Raw genomic sequence first — 16,380 nt, 5'->3', positions numbered from 1 at the left:
CAACTTGAAACGAGACCTGAAAAATTCAGCAGTGTCGGAACAGTAGCTCCAGTTCAGGAATGATCTGAGTGCAGTACAGTTTGGGAGACTACAGTAGAGCGTTTCCTCCCAGCTCGGCACTGTAACACTGAGGGCGGCATACTGTGCTTTAGTTTTATTCCTGACTTCTGAGTGTGTGTGTGTGTGTGTGTGTCTTTGTCATTAAGGGTGTTATTCCTATTATTCTTTTGCTTCATCTCACTATTCTTTTTTTTTTTTTTTGACCACACCACCGTATCTGTGCTAGACACATTTTCATATTTTCTAAAAAAAAAACATAAAAACTATTTTCAATTAAAAGACAACCATATTTATGGGAACTATTTTCAGCAGTGGATTAATAAACATTAGTGAGAAATTCTGTTTTGGTTTGAATGTCCACAAAATATTTGATATTGTCAATGTTTATTGTAATGTAGATCGCCCTTTAGGAAACATGGTAGGTTTTAAGATTGGATGAGTTCGTATTAAAATTGTGGCTCTCCAGGAAACTATAGAATATCACCAGACTTATCTTATCAGGTTAAATCCCTTCCATACAGATTTATCCTGGCAGTAGTAGCTTTGTGTTCAATCACATAAAAAAAAAAAAAAAAAAACACCACCACAATCTTAGATGTGCATCAGTCATCTGATGTTCTCAATGATGGTTTAGTATATTTCTATTCAAAGACTGTCTTCACATAGACAGCTGTGCCATTGGGTTTAAACATATACCCCCCTTCACAACTACACCGCGCTGCTCTTTTCATCATTTGCATGTGAGCCCGGAAATGTGACCGTCTTTCACCTAACACCATGTTGTTTGCATCGTCTCAGCTGACTAACTCTGAATGTACAATGAGTTATTTTTATCTCACTCCTGTGTGTGTCACTTCTCATATTCACCATCTAGTCTGTCACGTTTCTGTCTGTTCTGGTACCAGATCTGGGGCAGGGAACATCTCCCCAAAAAAAATGTTTTATGCACCTTCAGCAGAGAATCAGTGGTATTGTCTGAATCAGCAACAAGTCACTTTCATAGCAAAGTCATTCAAAATTGGATTTTTTTTTTGTTTGTTTGCTTGTTTGTGTGTTACATTTCGACTGGACTCACATGGTGTTCATCTAGAAGTCTGGCAACTTTTATGTCCGGGATGTTTTTTAATTTTGTAAACAGTATTCAAACATCCTATGAATGTCCTAATAAAAGTAATTTAATCGATCACCGGGCTTTTTTGTTGTGTGGTATTTTCTTTATCAGCTGAAAAGATTTGGAGTTTAATTAATAAAAAATATATATATATTGGCAGACATTTTGGTTAATAAAATGACACGCTGCTAAGTATCGCTGTTCTTGTTTGCATTAAGCTCAATGCATCGACTCATTGAAAAATAGTCATTTCTGCAATCTGAGGTCGACATTTGTTTATCTGCTTGCAAATTTGTTATTTCGGTGTGCACCATGAAAAAACTACATGAAATGAAATTGAATGAAACCTGAATTATTATAGAATTTTAATGAAGATTCCTCAACTGCAATCAAGTTTTAAAGCCTTTTTTTTTTTCAGTTTTTTTTTTTTTTTTTTTACTATTTAAGGGGAAATTGTTAGAAAGCCATAGATCAATGTGGGATTCCAAGTCCTTTTTACCCTTAGTCATCCAGTTTGCATGATTATGATAATTTAATTACCTTAAAGGACAACTAAATTAAAGGTTGGGAGAGAAAGAGCAGTAACGTGACTGTATGTTTGCTGAAATGGCCATTACATAGATGAAGCCATAGTTTCTTATTTATCACTCAGAACTATCTTCAAGAAGATAAAGGAGTCCTGCAACAGATGGTCTGACCCCATGCAGCGTTATGGGGTCAGTCTGCGATTACATGAAGAGACAGAAGATACTGAGCCTGCTAATCCCACAGAGGAGCTGTTCAAATAAAGATTAGATTTGATGAAGTTATTTGATTATGTTTTAAAGAATCCTCACTTTATTTTTATTGTATAGTTTTTATTGTATTGTATTTTTTTTATTCACTAAAAAGAATTATTAAATCCTCATACTATCAAAAGTTAAGTACTCAGTAATAGTTAATATCATTCAATATTTATATGATAAAATGATAATATTTAATATTATATTTTTATTGAATAATTGAAATTAATGCATTAACAGGCAGTACTCAAATAATGAGCTTATTTTAATTCATGCTCTCTATTTAAATCGAAAAGAAACTATCAAAAGCAAAAAAAAAAAAATTTTTAAAACAGATTTTTGCATAGAAAAAAAATTGTATAGTATATTGTCCTTAGAATTTTGCATTATTATATCGAACCTCTCCAAAAGAAAAGAAAACAAGCAAAAATAAAGGTAGAACAATTACAGTAAAATTAATTTAGGAAATAAGTAAAAAAAAAAAGTTGTATTCTTCCTGTCATTTTAACTGACCCTTTTATGAATATAGTTTGATTGGTATCAGCTCTACAGTGCTACCAATTTAATATCACACAGAAAAAAACCCTTTAAAAAAAAAAAAAAGCTTTATTTTCCAGATGCATCACCAGATGCCACTATAACTGATATTCTACTTCATCTTATTTTAGACAAATTAGTTTTGGGCCTTTTAGAGGTAGTCTGATCCAAATCCACTCTTTAGCTTAAAAAAAAAGTCCACTGTTTTATTTTTCCTCGGAGTGCAGAGGAATAGAAGTATAAATAACACTAAATGCAGATATCCAAGAAAACAAGTGGCCCTAAAATGTATCCTGAAGTGACTCTCAGCTTGTATATAAACAAACCTCACAGGCCCCGCCCATTTATGCAAATGAGCGGTGACGTTGGCGGAAGCCGGCGTTACGTCTCTTCTTCCGACAGATATTCCTTTAAAGGCGCATTTAAAGCCCCGGCTTCAGTTGCAGAGCAGCCGAGGACCGATGCAACAAAAGCCGCCGTGCAGCCGAGCGTCCGTCCGTCCGTCCGAGAGCTCAGCGGACACAAACCCGCAGCCCGAGGCTGACACGACCCGGCGAGGTGAGCCCGGAGTCCGCTTCACACCACCGGCCGAGGGGGACGACGGATATTAGAGATTTGGCGGCCGCTGGCAGCCGTCGGCAGGCGGAATACACAGCATCTCAGGTTGCTCTCTGCAGAGAGGAGGAGGAGGAGGCAGTAGTACAGTAGTTTCCAAAGGCCCGTGTGAAAAACAAAAAGAGAAGAGAGGCTGGGGGTTCAGTGTTTTTTAATCAGTCCGGGGTGGGCTCAATGCACTGAACCACAACTCAGTGCATTTAGTTCATCTCTTCAGTTTCCTGGACACCTGTGACTGACCTGTCACCTGACAAACAAACCAAGAGCTACTGGTTTGTTTGGATTTTTCACATCTAGGCGTTGCAGGTGACAATCAAGAAACTAAAAAGAGTTTCCTTTTTTTTTATCAACTACTCATCTGTGTCTCCCTCAGAAATGACCAGTGGTGCATGCAGATGCCATCAGATGTGGGTGTTTTCCACCCCGCTGCAGGTCGATTCGAACATAAAAGACACTTAGAGCAGTCAAGGTTAGGCTGAACATCTGCAAGAAAATAGTCAACATGCCATAAAGCAGTGGATCATTAAAACCACTTTCACGTAAAAACCGTAAAACATTCGAAATCAGGATATTCTGGAATAGACAAAAACAGAAAACTGTTCCGACACAAGGAAAGTGATCGTTGAATCCGAAAGATGACTGGCAGGTTAAACAGTAATGACAATCGTACGCTCCTACTGTTGATAAGAATCTCGGTGTGAAGTCACATTAGGGCTTGTCATCAGAAAACGATGATCCACTGGCGTTTACAGTATTTAAATTAAATGACAAAGATGTTCTTTAACATGCATCTGTTTTGTTTTTCTTTGCAATCGTGCTTAGTTCCCCACACCAGAGAGCATTGCAACTACTGATTTACATTTGTGTGTGTGACACTGTTGCGTGCATTTCCCGTATTGATTTAATGTTCTGTGACAAACTGAATGTGTGTTTTGTGAGTTGTTGTTGTGATTTACTGAGTCTTAACTCTTTGTTTTGTGTGCGGGCCCTCAGGTACAACTTCAGGGCTTCAAATTGCAGCCTGGACCAGACAACAACATCCAGACGACATTTATGAAGCTTTCAAGGCCTTTTGGTGAGTCACAAACGCAGACACACAAACACTGAGGAGGCAGCACCAATTTTGTTTTATTCACTGTCATCACTGCATTTTTAAAGTCCCCTTTGTGCGTGTTACTTTCTGTTTGCTGGCTTGTGAATCAGAACAAAAACAATACAACTGTGCCATAGAGATGGAAATGGCCAACAGATGTGCCAGCTGTTGTCTTTGAAGTGTAGCATATTTCTGTCCCGCTAAAAACTGCAACAACACAGGACAGTGATGAAAAGGTGTGCACCATAAGGCACGATCTGATGGTGCTGTTGGTTTTGACGGACCGGTGATAACGCACACACACACACTCACTTCCTCCCAAGAACGTTTATCTTTTTGTGTCACAGTTTTGCTCCTGAGATGTTGTCATGCAGTTTAGGTTTCACATTGCACCAGGCTCAGCCGAAGTGAAAGCAATCCACTTCCTCTTGATGAAGTGTTTGCTGACAACTGCTGATCAACTGCTGCCTAGTCAGCATTGAGTTATTACCCAAACACACAGTTGACCACATAAATGTAGCCAGACACAAAGGATCACGTGCAGAGTCACATGAATGCACACTCTCATGCACTTAAATGTAAATTTGCTCTGATGTTTTGCCAGAAGAGCAAATGTTTCCCGCTCATACATGTACACAGAAAAGCTTTTGTTCATCTACCCACATGCAAACCTTATATACTTTGCAAAGGGGAACTGGTTCATATTTCCATTAACAATGCATACATACTGTTTTAGTGCACAGCCAACATACATGCTCTACTGTTCTTTACATGTATATTGCATTTTATTCTGACAGATGCTTAACATTAGCAGGCAGCTGAGGCGCATGTTCACCAAAACGCGCATTTTCCAAACTGACTGGCCCTTCAAAGACAGCTGTTGAGTAATACAGTGTGAGCCAACACCAGATCTGTTTGGTTAATGGCTCCTACATCACATTGGGAGTTCCTCAAACCACCAAGGTGTGCTGCCGTGAAGTGTTTTAGACGCGTGACTGTGACTCCCCCACTTTAAGCACTTCCTGTTGTTCTTAGCTAAGAAAGCTGCCCTGAATAGACTAAAAAAAGACAAAGTAGACATCGAATTATAATAAAGTTGATTTGGCAAAGTAAATTTAAAGACTTTGACTAAATTTTGCCAAATTTAGTAAACAATTGGACTAGAAACAGCATTTATGGATGTTTATGAAGGGATTTAATATTATGTATGCCTAATTACTCCATGTGCTACATGTGAAACAGTACCCTGCTATCTTGGCACAAAGAATGAATGTGGGAAGAAATATTCTGGCTCGTGCTTTGTAATTTGTGCAACATCTGTGAGAATGTGGAATTGGACCTATCAAAACCTAGCAGAATAAAATATCCATGAGTTTGAAGACTTTACAATTCTCTATTGTTGTAGCAACAATCACCAGTAACTCTTATCAGGCAACTTTTTCTGTTATATTTATCAAAACATAACGCAGCCTGTATTTTTGGTCATCATTTGTGAGTGATAAAGTGTCAAGTTACTCCAGCATCTTAGCCTTTCTCTATACAGCAGACACACACACACACACACACACTCAGAACAAGCAGACCTGACTTTATGTCCTGAGCCTTGATCCTGTGTGTAGATAATCCCCTTTCCTACTGATGTGAAGTTTCTGTATACAAACCTGAAAGAAAGAGAGCGAGAGAGAGAGAGAGAGACTTCCCATCTCTGATCAGAGCACAAGACTTTGTGTTTATGCCTGTGTGTGTGTGTTTGTCGTCTCAGTTACATGAGTGCCATCAATAGCCTCCCTTATCTCTACCAGATCATACATACACACGCACACACACGCACACACTTGTTGCAGCTATAAATGTTGTGTTGTTTGGAGCTTGTTTGAGCCACAGTCTTCGGCAGCAGATGGAAAAATAAGGGGAGTGTTTCTTGTCCCTTTTATTTTTTTTTTGATGCAACGGACAAAGAATTGGGATTTATGTCAAGATCTGGCACGGATGAAACACAATTGAACTCTGTTACATTATTCTTGTCTCTGTGTCCACTGTGAAAAATAATCCTCACTGAACTTTTTCTTCAAAGAGCAGCAATCAGCAAAGTGATACTGAGTGGAGGAAACATAAAATTAAATGTTAGGGTGTGGTTCATCATTAGACTGTCAGCAACACTGTGCGCATGGCTGCTTGTTGTTTAGGGGCAAGTTTCTGTCATCAAAGAGAGGCTTTCCACTGTGTTTGGTCGCCCTCCTGTCATCTCTTCTCCTCTCTATCTCTTTTTCTCTGAATTGTTTTGAGCTCGTATTGTGCTTCAATAGATGAAACTCATCATTTAGACATCAGAAGAAACCAGCATGTGCGCAAGATGCATTACATTAATGACACTCAAACCAAAAAGTTTATTCAAACCATAATTTGAAAAAGAAAGTTTCTGACAAATAATTTCACCACAAGGTGATGTTGCTGTTGAGCAGCCTTCAGTCTTATCACATGACCTTTCTCAGCAGACAGGGTGGTTTTTTTGTTTTCCTTTTTGGTCACCTGCTCTATTTGAAATAATGCGATTGAGAACTCCTTGATATACTGAAATTTACAAAATGAAAACATTAACAGTTTGATGCAAACTGGACAATCACCATCTCCTGAGGAAGATCATGTGGAAAAAACAAACAAGCTCCAAAAATAATTTTGATGAGACCTCTTATGCGAGAAGAAAAATCAGAGATTTCACTTCCCTTTTACTGTTAAAGGGCACTATTGGTCATGGCTCATTATATAGAAAACAAATGGCCTAATTCAGATTTTTTTTTTTTTTTGATCTCTGAGGAGTGTTGTTCTCAGAGAAATACAATACAGTCCTAAAGGCAAAATAGCGTGAATGAAATCTTGACATTTCAAAATGAAATTGAAATACTTATCATGGGAGGAGTGAGGCATTTTGACTTGATCAATTATTCATTTTTCCAACCATTTGGTGGTTTGGATTAGCAGCCTGCTTCTCTTTTACTTTGGCGGGATGCTAATATAGAATATTGTAAAAAGCTTTGATTGAATAAGAGGCACAATTTCTCGTATCAGTGATTCTGCAAAGCTGCGTAAGTCTTTTCCATTGTAGATTTTTTTTAATTACAGTATGCACCAAAGTCATGGCTCAGGTCAGATTTTTCCTCTCTCTCAACTTGGATGCCATGAAAAACCTTAACTAATTTAGTTTATCAGCCGTTGCTGCTTGTGGTTGATTTTAATATTCCCATCAATAAGCTTTTGCCATGAAACATTTATTGCCTTCAGCATAGATGCAAGTTTCGCTTGTTTTTTCCAAGGAATTTTTTTTTTTGCTTGCAGTTCTGTAGAACTTGGGCAACGAAACTTTTCTGTCCACCCTTTTGGGTTTCATCCAATCACTGTTCCCATCTTTATTGACTCATCCTGAGCAAAATGTCTTCTGCCAAACTGATGTCCTGTGGGAGTCTACCCAGACATCTGACCAGATGCCAGAAATGACTGGCAGCCCTTCAGATCCAGGTCTTCATTAGGGAAACACACCGCACCCAGTGCAATAATACACTTATCTCTCCACAATTACAGTTTTTGTTTGTCTGCAGTACATATTGGCGAATGACATTAATTTTATCGTTGTGTTGATGATGTGAAAGGCAGAGGGCAGTTTCAGTTTATACTTTCAGAATGGGTTTGATGCCTTTGAATATGATAGCTGCTTATTGTTTTTCTTTAGGTGAAATGTGACGGCTCTGTTGTTGCTGCAACATTTGGTTAGAACTGTCACAAGTAGTGCCCCAGTCCACAGCGTCACACTGTGACTGTTTTATTTGCCCAAAGCTACTTTGAAACACTTGTTCCTCTTTCACATTATCTCTGTCTCTGTCTGTCATATTATGTGGTAGTTCTGTTTCTGTCACAGGTTTCAGTATGGCCTACCAGATATAAAAAAAAAGAAGAAACATGCCACCAACTAATTTGACAAGCTCTGTCTGGTTGTTTGGCCAAGCTATTGATTCAGACTTTATTTCATATTTGGATTGTTTTTGCACAGAACCCCCCCTTTTATTTTTCGGATGTTTTTGAAAATGTCCTCCAGAGGAAAGGCAGAATCTTTGGTAAAGTGTTTGGTAAATTCAGACATAAGTCACCAAAGCCTGTTTGGTGTCTCTTTTTGATTACAACATCCTGTGATCATGTCTTTGAGCTGCAGTTGAAAATGCTGTCTGAGTAATACTACAAACTCGGAGGACTGGAAAGGTTTCATGGGAGTCCTACCCATCATTTCAAAGTTGAGGGCATTCAGATTTTAGTCACAACTCACTTGTTGCTCATTCTATTATGCTTAATCTAACTGACACGACTGCATCTTACATCATTTACGCTTCACAACACTGGGAATTTTACTGTGTGCAGAGGACTTCATGGTTTTTCGGTTTTGTATAAATGGTTGTGTGTAAGTATTATGTATATTAATATTATGTATTGCAACACAAACACAGTGTACTGACACACTGTGTTTGTGTTGCATGAAAAGATTGTGCTGGGTGTTGAAGTCGGTACTTTTTTGACACTGTCAGAAATGCCTCAATACCATCAAGTATCAAAAAATCTCTAGTTGTGCAGACCTAAATTTCAATACTTTAAGAGGTTAATCTCATCACCGGCAGTGGGCCAGTAAAAATGCAGCATACATAATGTGCCAAGATCTAAAAGTGCTGGCAATTGGCTGTATGGAGGCATCCAGGAAAAACATGTGAGGCTAAACCTTGGGTTAGCCCCAGAGACAGTGCTCACAGCGTCTCTCTGTGTGTTGTTGTGTTTTTGGAGGCTGCAGTGTGGCTACTATTCATCCCATCCCTGATAGGCGCTATATTAAAAGACGGAGACAAGATCTCATTTGGAAACTCGATGCTAACAGTGATGCAGTATGTATGAAAAGGTAATTAGTGCTAAGACTGGCAACACAACGAAGCTAATGAGGGACTTGACAGTGCATGGAATAAATATAAGTGCAGCAGATTGCTCCATTCTCCGTCCACACTCAGTGTGCACTTTCTGCTGCTGGGGACACTGTTAGCCAGGAGCCTGGTGCATAAAGATATTTGTTCATTTGTCGCATGCAAATGAATTACACAGACAGCAAAATGAGTGCTTCTGTACCAAATGAGCATTAGTAAACGTGCTGCTTTGAGCATCAGTCTTGCAGTAACATCTTTAGAATCAATACTAAAAATATGACCTGAAATACTGCATGGTGAGTCATCTGATGGTAATACTTTCAGAAGAAGCCTCATTCCGGCCTGCTATTACTTTCCACAAGATTGAAACCAGATTTTGTGGTATTGCCCACCCATACTGTGTTTCTCCAGCATAATGTTGTTTCTTAAAATGACCACAGCGATCAAATAAATTCTGTCAATACACGTTATAGTTTCATACATAACTTTTTAAAGCACCAGCCGTGTTTGACTGCAGGGACTCTGATTGCATTTTTTTATAGAATTGTGTAATTCTGATGTTATTAACACATTAGATGCTTCTTGCTCATGTAGTGGCATAATGTGTTTTGGTTTTAACAGAATGCTGATGTTGAAAATGTTGCCCCACATCTACGACTTTTTGTTGTTTTCAGCTGGCAGCTAATGTTGGCAGGCTTGGTGAGACTGTTGGACACATTTGGGTTTGTATTTGTTTTATAACCCCAACTAAATGGGGCAACAATAGGTAACAGCACAGGAAGACAACTTAACTTTCATCTCTCGTGGCACCACTAACTGTTTCTTAACCAAAGGCTTTGTCTCACCAGCTTGAACAGGAAACCACAAAGAACAGCATGTTCCTCTATAAATAATAATAATAAACACCCAGATATAGCGGCGTTAAACCAAAACATTAATCACAAATATTGCTCTATGATGACACTCCATCGTTGTGTTTCTCTACCATATCATCACTGCTGCAGCATGAGCTTGTTTGTGCGACAAGTAACATGCATTCCACATTGTTGTTTACTCGACTGTGATTATTTGACTTTACTGTTGACAACTATATGAGTGTGTTTGAAAGGAGATGCAGGTCAAGACATTTGGTGCAGCTGATTGGTGTTGGCCTTTATCAGCATCAAGCATATGTGTATGTACGAGGTGGAGCGTGTGTGCGCGCCTCTGCATGTGCACATGGAATGGAATGGAATATTCCATTCGATGTGTGAGTAATAACCACGTTGAGGTCTTGAATGATCCTGAACAGGTTTGTGCAGGCAGCTATAATCCCCCCCCTCGACCCACTCCGCCCAACAGACAGACACACACACACTCACACACATACATATGATTGTAATTCACCACTTCACACCCCATCTGTGCCATCTCTGGCTCTAGTACCCCCTACCCAACATCACATTACTGCACCCCCCACCTGCATCCTGTCTTTCTGTCCTAAGGGGGCCTGTCCCCTTGCTGGCTGACTGTGTATGTGTGCGGGTGTGCACTTTTGTGGTGAGGGTTACAGACAACTAGCAACGTGACTCTTGTGTAGAAGTAGGCCAAGGTCGCTGTCAGCAGCCTGTCAAAACCTCCCAGTGTTCAGCTCCACACATTCAGACCTGCAACAGTCAACAATGTTTTTTTTTTTTAGAGGGCCTTAATAACAACACATTAACACCCTAGTTTTGATGAACACTTTCTGGGCCAGTATATTACATGAAACTGATGCCAGACACCAGACACTGCGTGACATCAACTGTCTAGACAGGCTCAGATCAGGAGGCCTGGAAGATTAAAATAATACTGTGTACGTTTGTGTGTGTTTCAATCTATTACAAACCAATATATATTTATATAAAGGTTTGGCCATCTTGATCCTGCCTGCACTGAGGCTTTGTTTTTTTTCTGAAACCCAGTAGGTCATGTAAAGATATTGTAGTGTGGAAATTGGATGACAAAAAGAGCTGAAGCTAAAGGTGTCTGATGGGTTTCACTTTGCGCCCTAACTGTTGTGGGTGTGAACTTATGGCCGGCCGTTTGTGGGCCGTTCACGGTGCTAACTGATTAGCCTCTTAGGCAGCTAGGCTAAAAATAAACACAAAGATGACTGAGCTATTGCTGGCTGCTAAGGTAGCTCACACAACAGACGGCAGACTCTGCGTTGTCTTAGATAACCTTTGCCAATGTTGTGTTAACTCTGACTGTATTTTCCTTGAACCTGTGCTCTTTAAGCCCCTCCAAAATAGACCGGAGCCCCATTTTGTGCCTCGAGACTCACAAAGGTGGCATTAACATCTTAATTTCAAGAGTTTTTTTTTTTTTTTACTTAGTGTCTTCAAACTAAAGGCTTTCAGAAAATATTTGTCCCATTTCATTTTATCTATAGTTTAGTGGGGTGTTGCATTATCATTTCCTCATGCTTTAAATGATTTTGGATCATCTCTTAGTAGAACCTCTCAATGTGTGTAGTAATAGTTGTTTTTTTTTTTTTTTAGTGGCAACAAATCCACTGTTGCATTTCCATCTGTTTAAAAAAAAAAAAAAAAAAAAAAAAAAAAGGCAGAATCCTAACTATTAGCAATGTCGCTAATAGTTATGCCACATACAGCACCACTGCAGACAACACTGGACTTAGTATTGTTGGTAATTTGTTGTGGTCCATTGTCTAAAAATCACCAAATTCCAGTTGCATATTATAAGAGTAATTCATAGCCGATGAGAATCTACTGAATTTATGAACCAATGTGTTATCCCCTTCGGCTGCTCATAATTATGGTCTTTATAATATGATAGTGGCTTCATTATAAGAGTGGTTTAAAAAAAAAATCAACATACTAATGTGTGTGATGGTATGGAGCAATTTTATGCCGTTTACTTTTACCCACAGGTGAAACTGACTCGTTTATCATGCAAATTGAAGTGAAATGAGAAGCAGAAGAGCTTTGCTAATAATATTTACATTTTCAACAGGAGTTAAAAATTAGGATTAAAAGTTCAAATTTGCTGTTAATGGGATAACAATGCTTTACTTATTGTCTGTTGCTGTGTTAGGCATACTTTTTGTTACATTTCCGATGATGCTCTTTTTGTTTGCGTAACACAGTACCTGTGATTTAATTGGATTATGACAGATTGACTATTGCACTGTCAGTAGACTGACTGACTGGATCTTGACTGAACTCATGATATCATCATCTTTGGGCTCGTTGTGTGCTAAAACCAAAGCAGCGGGCAGTGCCTAAAAATGTGTGCTTGAGAAAGTTCACGTATGGGAACAGCAGGTACATTACGTCAGATTCATACCAGCCAGTATGCTGATATAAGCCCTATGTTATGAGTAAGGGATTTGTCATTAACGCTGGAGCACGTTGATTCACATGTGCCCCCCCCCCCCCCCCCCCCCCCCCCCCCCCCCCCCCCCATACTCTGCACTGCAGCAACACTGCACCATAATGCACATATCCAGTCCCTGGTTACCTCTCACACACACACACACACACACTCTCTGCCTTTCCTTCTCCCTCTCCGATGCTTATCTCTGCCATCTGCTTCCCAAAGCTGGGAATATTATTATTATTTTCGGAGAACATGAGCAACTGGGAATGTTCAAATGTTTCTGAGAAAAATGTTTTGCCAACATTTGTGTTTCATTTCTGTGGCTGTAGATTTAAAAAAAATATTGTAAGATTAACTAAAACTATCTTCTCCAGGTGAATGTGTGTGTTCACTTCTACTAAAGACTGAAGGCTACCATTCACAGCGTCTCAGTTAAAGACTGATGAAAAGCAACAACATCTGTCCGTGGCATTTAGCTGAATTTCATTTCTCTTTCTCTCGCTCACATGCACATGCTCACAGATGTTTGCATATCTATTAGTTTCATTTGGCTTTTCAGTTGCAGGCAATGCATGTAATGGCGCATAAAATCAGACAAGACACATTTAACAGTTATGACAATGTCCTCCCATATAGGCCACTTTATTAATACTTTTGGGTATATTTATTTTGCAGTTAAAGAGAGGAGCTGTCAACACTGACTATGTTCACAGAGAATGACAGAGAAATGGATAGGGCTTCAACTTCAGTTTATTTGTGCTCACACACGTGCACCGATATGATGTGTATACATAGTACCAGCCATTGTAATGATCCACTCTGACTGACAAAACTGGTATGTAATGCCAGTAAATGTTTCAATGTGGGTGAATGGAAACCATCTCGTTAGACTGTGATTAGTCCAGCAAGATGAACTAGCTTGGACCATGAAGCGACTGCATCACAAAAGACAACCATCACTCCCATCAGCAGTTCATAAAAAAAAACAAACAAAAAACAAAAAAAACCTCCGCCAGATTATTATCCCACTTTTGCTAGTTCTGAACTGAGTCTTTTTTACCTGAAGGAATTTCATGCCGATTTTAGACTATTTTAATCCAATACAATATAAAACCAATTACAGCACCAGCTTGGGTCATTAGGTTTGTTTTTGCCTGAAAAATTTACCCTAGTGTCACTCTCTTGGTAACAAAACACTTCTCTCCTTTCAGTCACTGTCTTTTGCTCTTTCTCTCCTCTTCTCACACACAGATGAACACAGACAACCATATTTCCCCAACAGTATGCAAACTTGATCCCGAGGTCCTCAGCCTTGTAATCTATATCCAGATCTATATGGGTCACTGCAATGTTGTGTTTTCATGTTAGCGGTGTGTTCACGTGTGTCACTAATGTGGGACACCAAAACTCCTGCCCAGATATCATATGGAGGCACAGTGCCAGAGGACTGGGCAGCAAACTAAGGGATAATATCAATACATGCAAAATTATGCGAGCATTTGGAGAACATGTTTCTTTGGTCTTTTAAGGTGACGTCTTCAGCTTTTGCCTTTTCTTTTTTTTTTGTCGGTGAAAAGCCCCCAAATAAACATGCCAATGTTTTCCGTTAAGGTGTAGCGCCAACGAGTTCTACATAAATGAGCTGCGTTACCAGCAGCAAAGTGATTGCCAAAGAATACAGGAACATGCAAAGCACTTCACGTTTCAAGCCACTGCTTATTTACACATAGGCTACACTCTCCGCACATGATCAGACTTACGTCAGTCATGGTGGTTTTGTAATTTCAAGTAGCATGTGAAGACGCACTGCACTTTAGGTGTCATGCTAAAGAACAAACGGGGAGGCAGAGGTGGTGAAGTGAGGAGGACTGAGCTCGCCCTGATTTCTTGCTGGTGTCCCAGGTAATCTGGTCTATGGCACAGGAATAAACACTCTAAAATAGATCTGGGTTGTGTGTGTTTAGCGTGCACTGACAGATTCACAAAGCCTGTTCAGTGAGGCACGGCAGATGGCAAACTCTTAATTTGACCTTGAACTTTAATGGCATCCCTCTCCCTTCCGATTGCTCTTGTTGTACTGTCATCTTTTGTGTCACTCTCTGCTTTTTCTGTCCATGTGGAGAATTGATGTCTATTATAGGACTTCTCTTAGCCTTTGTTCGTCTTTCATCTTCCTTTTTTCCCCTCTTTGTCCTTACCTTCTCCTCCTCTACCTCTGTTCCAGCAGCATCCTCTCTATCCCGCTCTCCTCTCACGTGATGCTGTATCTTGTTTATGTTGGCTCCCAGAAAAGCTGAGGTGTAATTCTATATAAGATGAGCTCATGTTACACACACACAAACAATAGTACAACTGACTGGTGCTACATGTGCACAGATCCATAATCAGATAGCATTCACCGCTGTGTGTGTGTGTGTGTGTGTGCATGTGTGTGCACGAGTGCGAGCAGGACTGAGAATTACAGATGCAAGCCAGATAGTGCTGTCAGCTGAAAGAGATGGAGAGCAGCATCATAATTTTTTTTTTTTTTTTTTTTGTCTACTTTGACCTATTTTCATTCATTCCGGGTTGTAGGGGGTCCTGGAGGGGTACACCCTGGACAGATCGCCAGTCCATCTCAGGGCCGACACAGAGAGACCAACAACCACTCACACGCACACTCAGACATGCAGACAATTTAGAGTCACCAATGAACCTACACATGATGTCTTTGGACAGTGGGAGGAAAGCGGAGTACCTTGAGGAAACCCATGCAAGCACGGGGAAAATATGCAAACTGGGCCTTTCTGTGTGCAACCCTCTTGTTGTCGGGCAACAGCACTAACCACTATGTTGCCATGCTGCCGGACCTTCCTTAAAATCATTGAATTACAGTCAGCACATTTACATGAGCACTCAAACAAGGGCTCAAAGTTGATGGGTTCCTCATCGAAACTCTCCAAAGAGCCTCAGATTTCACTGTCAAAACAAATGGATTGGACGTGCATTGCTCATGTATTCAAATAGATTTACTTCCTGCTTCATCTCAGTTTCAACTCATGGTATTTTCCATTTCTTTGGTGTAATGAGTCTTATGGCTCATTGTGCCCAGCGGGTGTCCTGCCCCTAGTCTCTAATGATGTTTTCAGTTTGACAAAAATGAGCCAAAAAGAGAGCACAACATATTTGTCTGCTGTTTTAAAGTGCCATGTGTTATTTAGCCAAATGTGGTCAAAACCACAGCAATAGCTTTGCGCTTTTCAGGTCATGAATTCACAGCCCTTCAGGAAGAAGTCGAGAAATAAAGCTGTAGAAAATGATGGAACAGTTTGTTGCGCCATTACTGTCACCAAAGGGTTCAGAATTGATTAGTGGAAGTGGGGCGAGCAAGCCTGCAGCCGTCAGAGCAACTGCCACAGCAACGTCACAAAAAAAAACCAAAAACATTTGCAAAGCCAACTCCTTCGAGCCTTAATACCTGCACAACATGCAAATCCTCTGCCCATTGTTTGGGCATGGATCATGAGGATGACACCTGAATCATCAGTTGAGTTTGGATTGTGATCACACTTAGATGTTTTTCTGGTGGGGACACGCCCTCTATTACCTTAAATTAACATCACAATACACAGGAAAAAAAATTTGAATGAAATAATTCGGCAATTTTAAAATTGTCTTCAGTCATCTCAACATAGATAAAAAAAAAACGAGATGTCAAAATGAGATAAATGAGTCTGTGAGAAAAGATAAGGTTACATTTTTTTTACTGACCAGCTGGATTTATATCATTGTTTCAGTTTCTGGGAGAACCCCTGGTCTGGATTAAATAGTTTTTTCTCGACAATAAAGTTTGGAACGTAAATGCTGCTGTGAAGCCGCTAACTTGTATGA

At 39.8% G+C, this 16,380-nt stretch overlaps 1 protein-coding gene across 2 annotated transcripts in view; it reads left to right on the top strand.

Annotated features, from left to right (window-relative positions):
* The first annotated feature begins 2,911 nt into the window (after positions 1-2,911).
* Positions 2,912-16,380, top strand: part of slc45a4a (solute carrier family 45 member 4a) — a 41,891-nt gene continuing 28,422 nt past the window's right edge. The window contains exons 1-2 of one of the 2 annotated variants that reach the window (XM_029514158.1): positions 2,912-3,048; positions 4,099-4,180. The gene's annotated coding sequence lies outside the window, so the exon portion shown is untranslated. Of the gene's footprint in view, positions 3,154-4,098; positions 4,181-16,380 lie in introns of both variants that reach the window. The other variant, XM_029514157.1, reaches the window with a different exon arrangement.

The sequence above is a fragment of the Echeneis naucrates genome, chromosome 11, assembly GCF_900963305.1.
Source record: "Echeneis naucrates chromosome 11, fEcheNa1.1, whole genome shotgun sequence".
NCBI classification, from domain to species: domain Eukaryota; kingdom Metazoa; phylum Chordata; class Actinopteri; order Carangiformes; family Echeneidae; genus Echeneis; species Echeneis naucrates.
The sequence above is the reverse complement of the archived record's forward strand: the minus strand, read 5'-3'. Positions and strand labels throughout refer to the sequence as shown.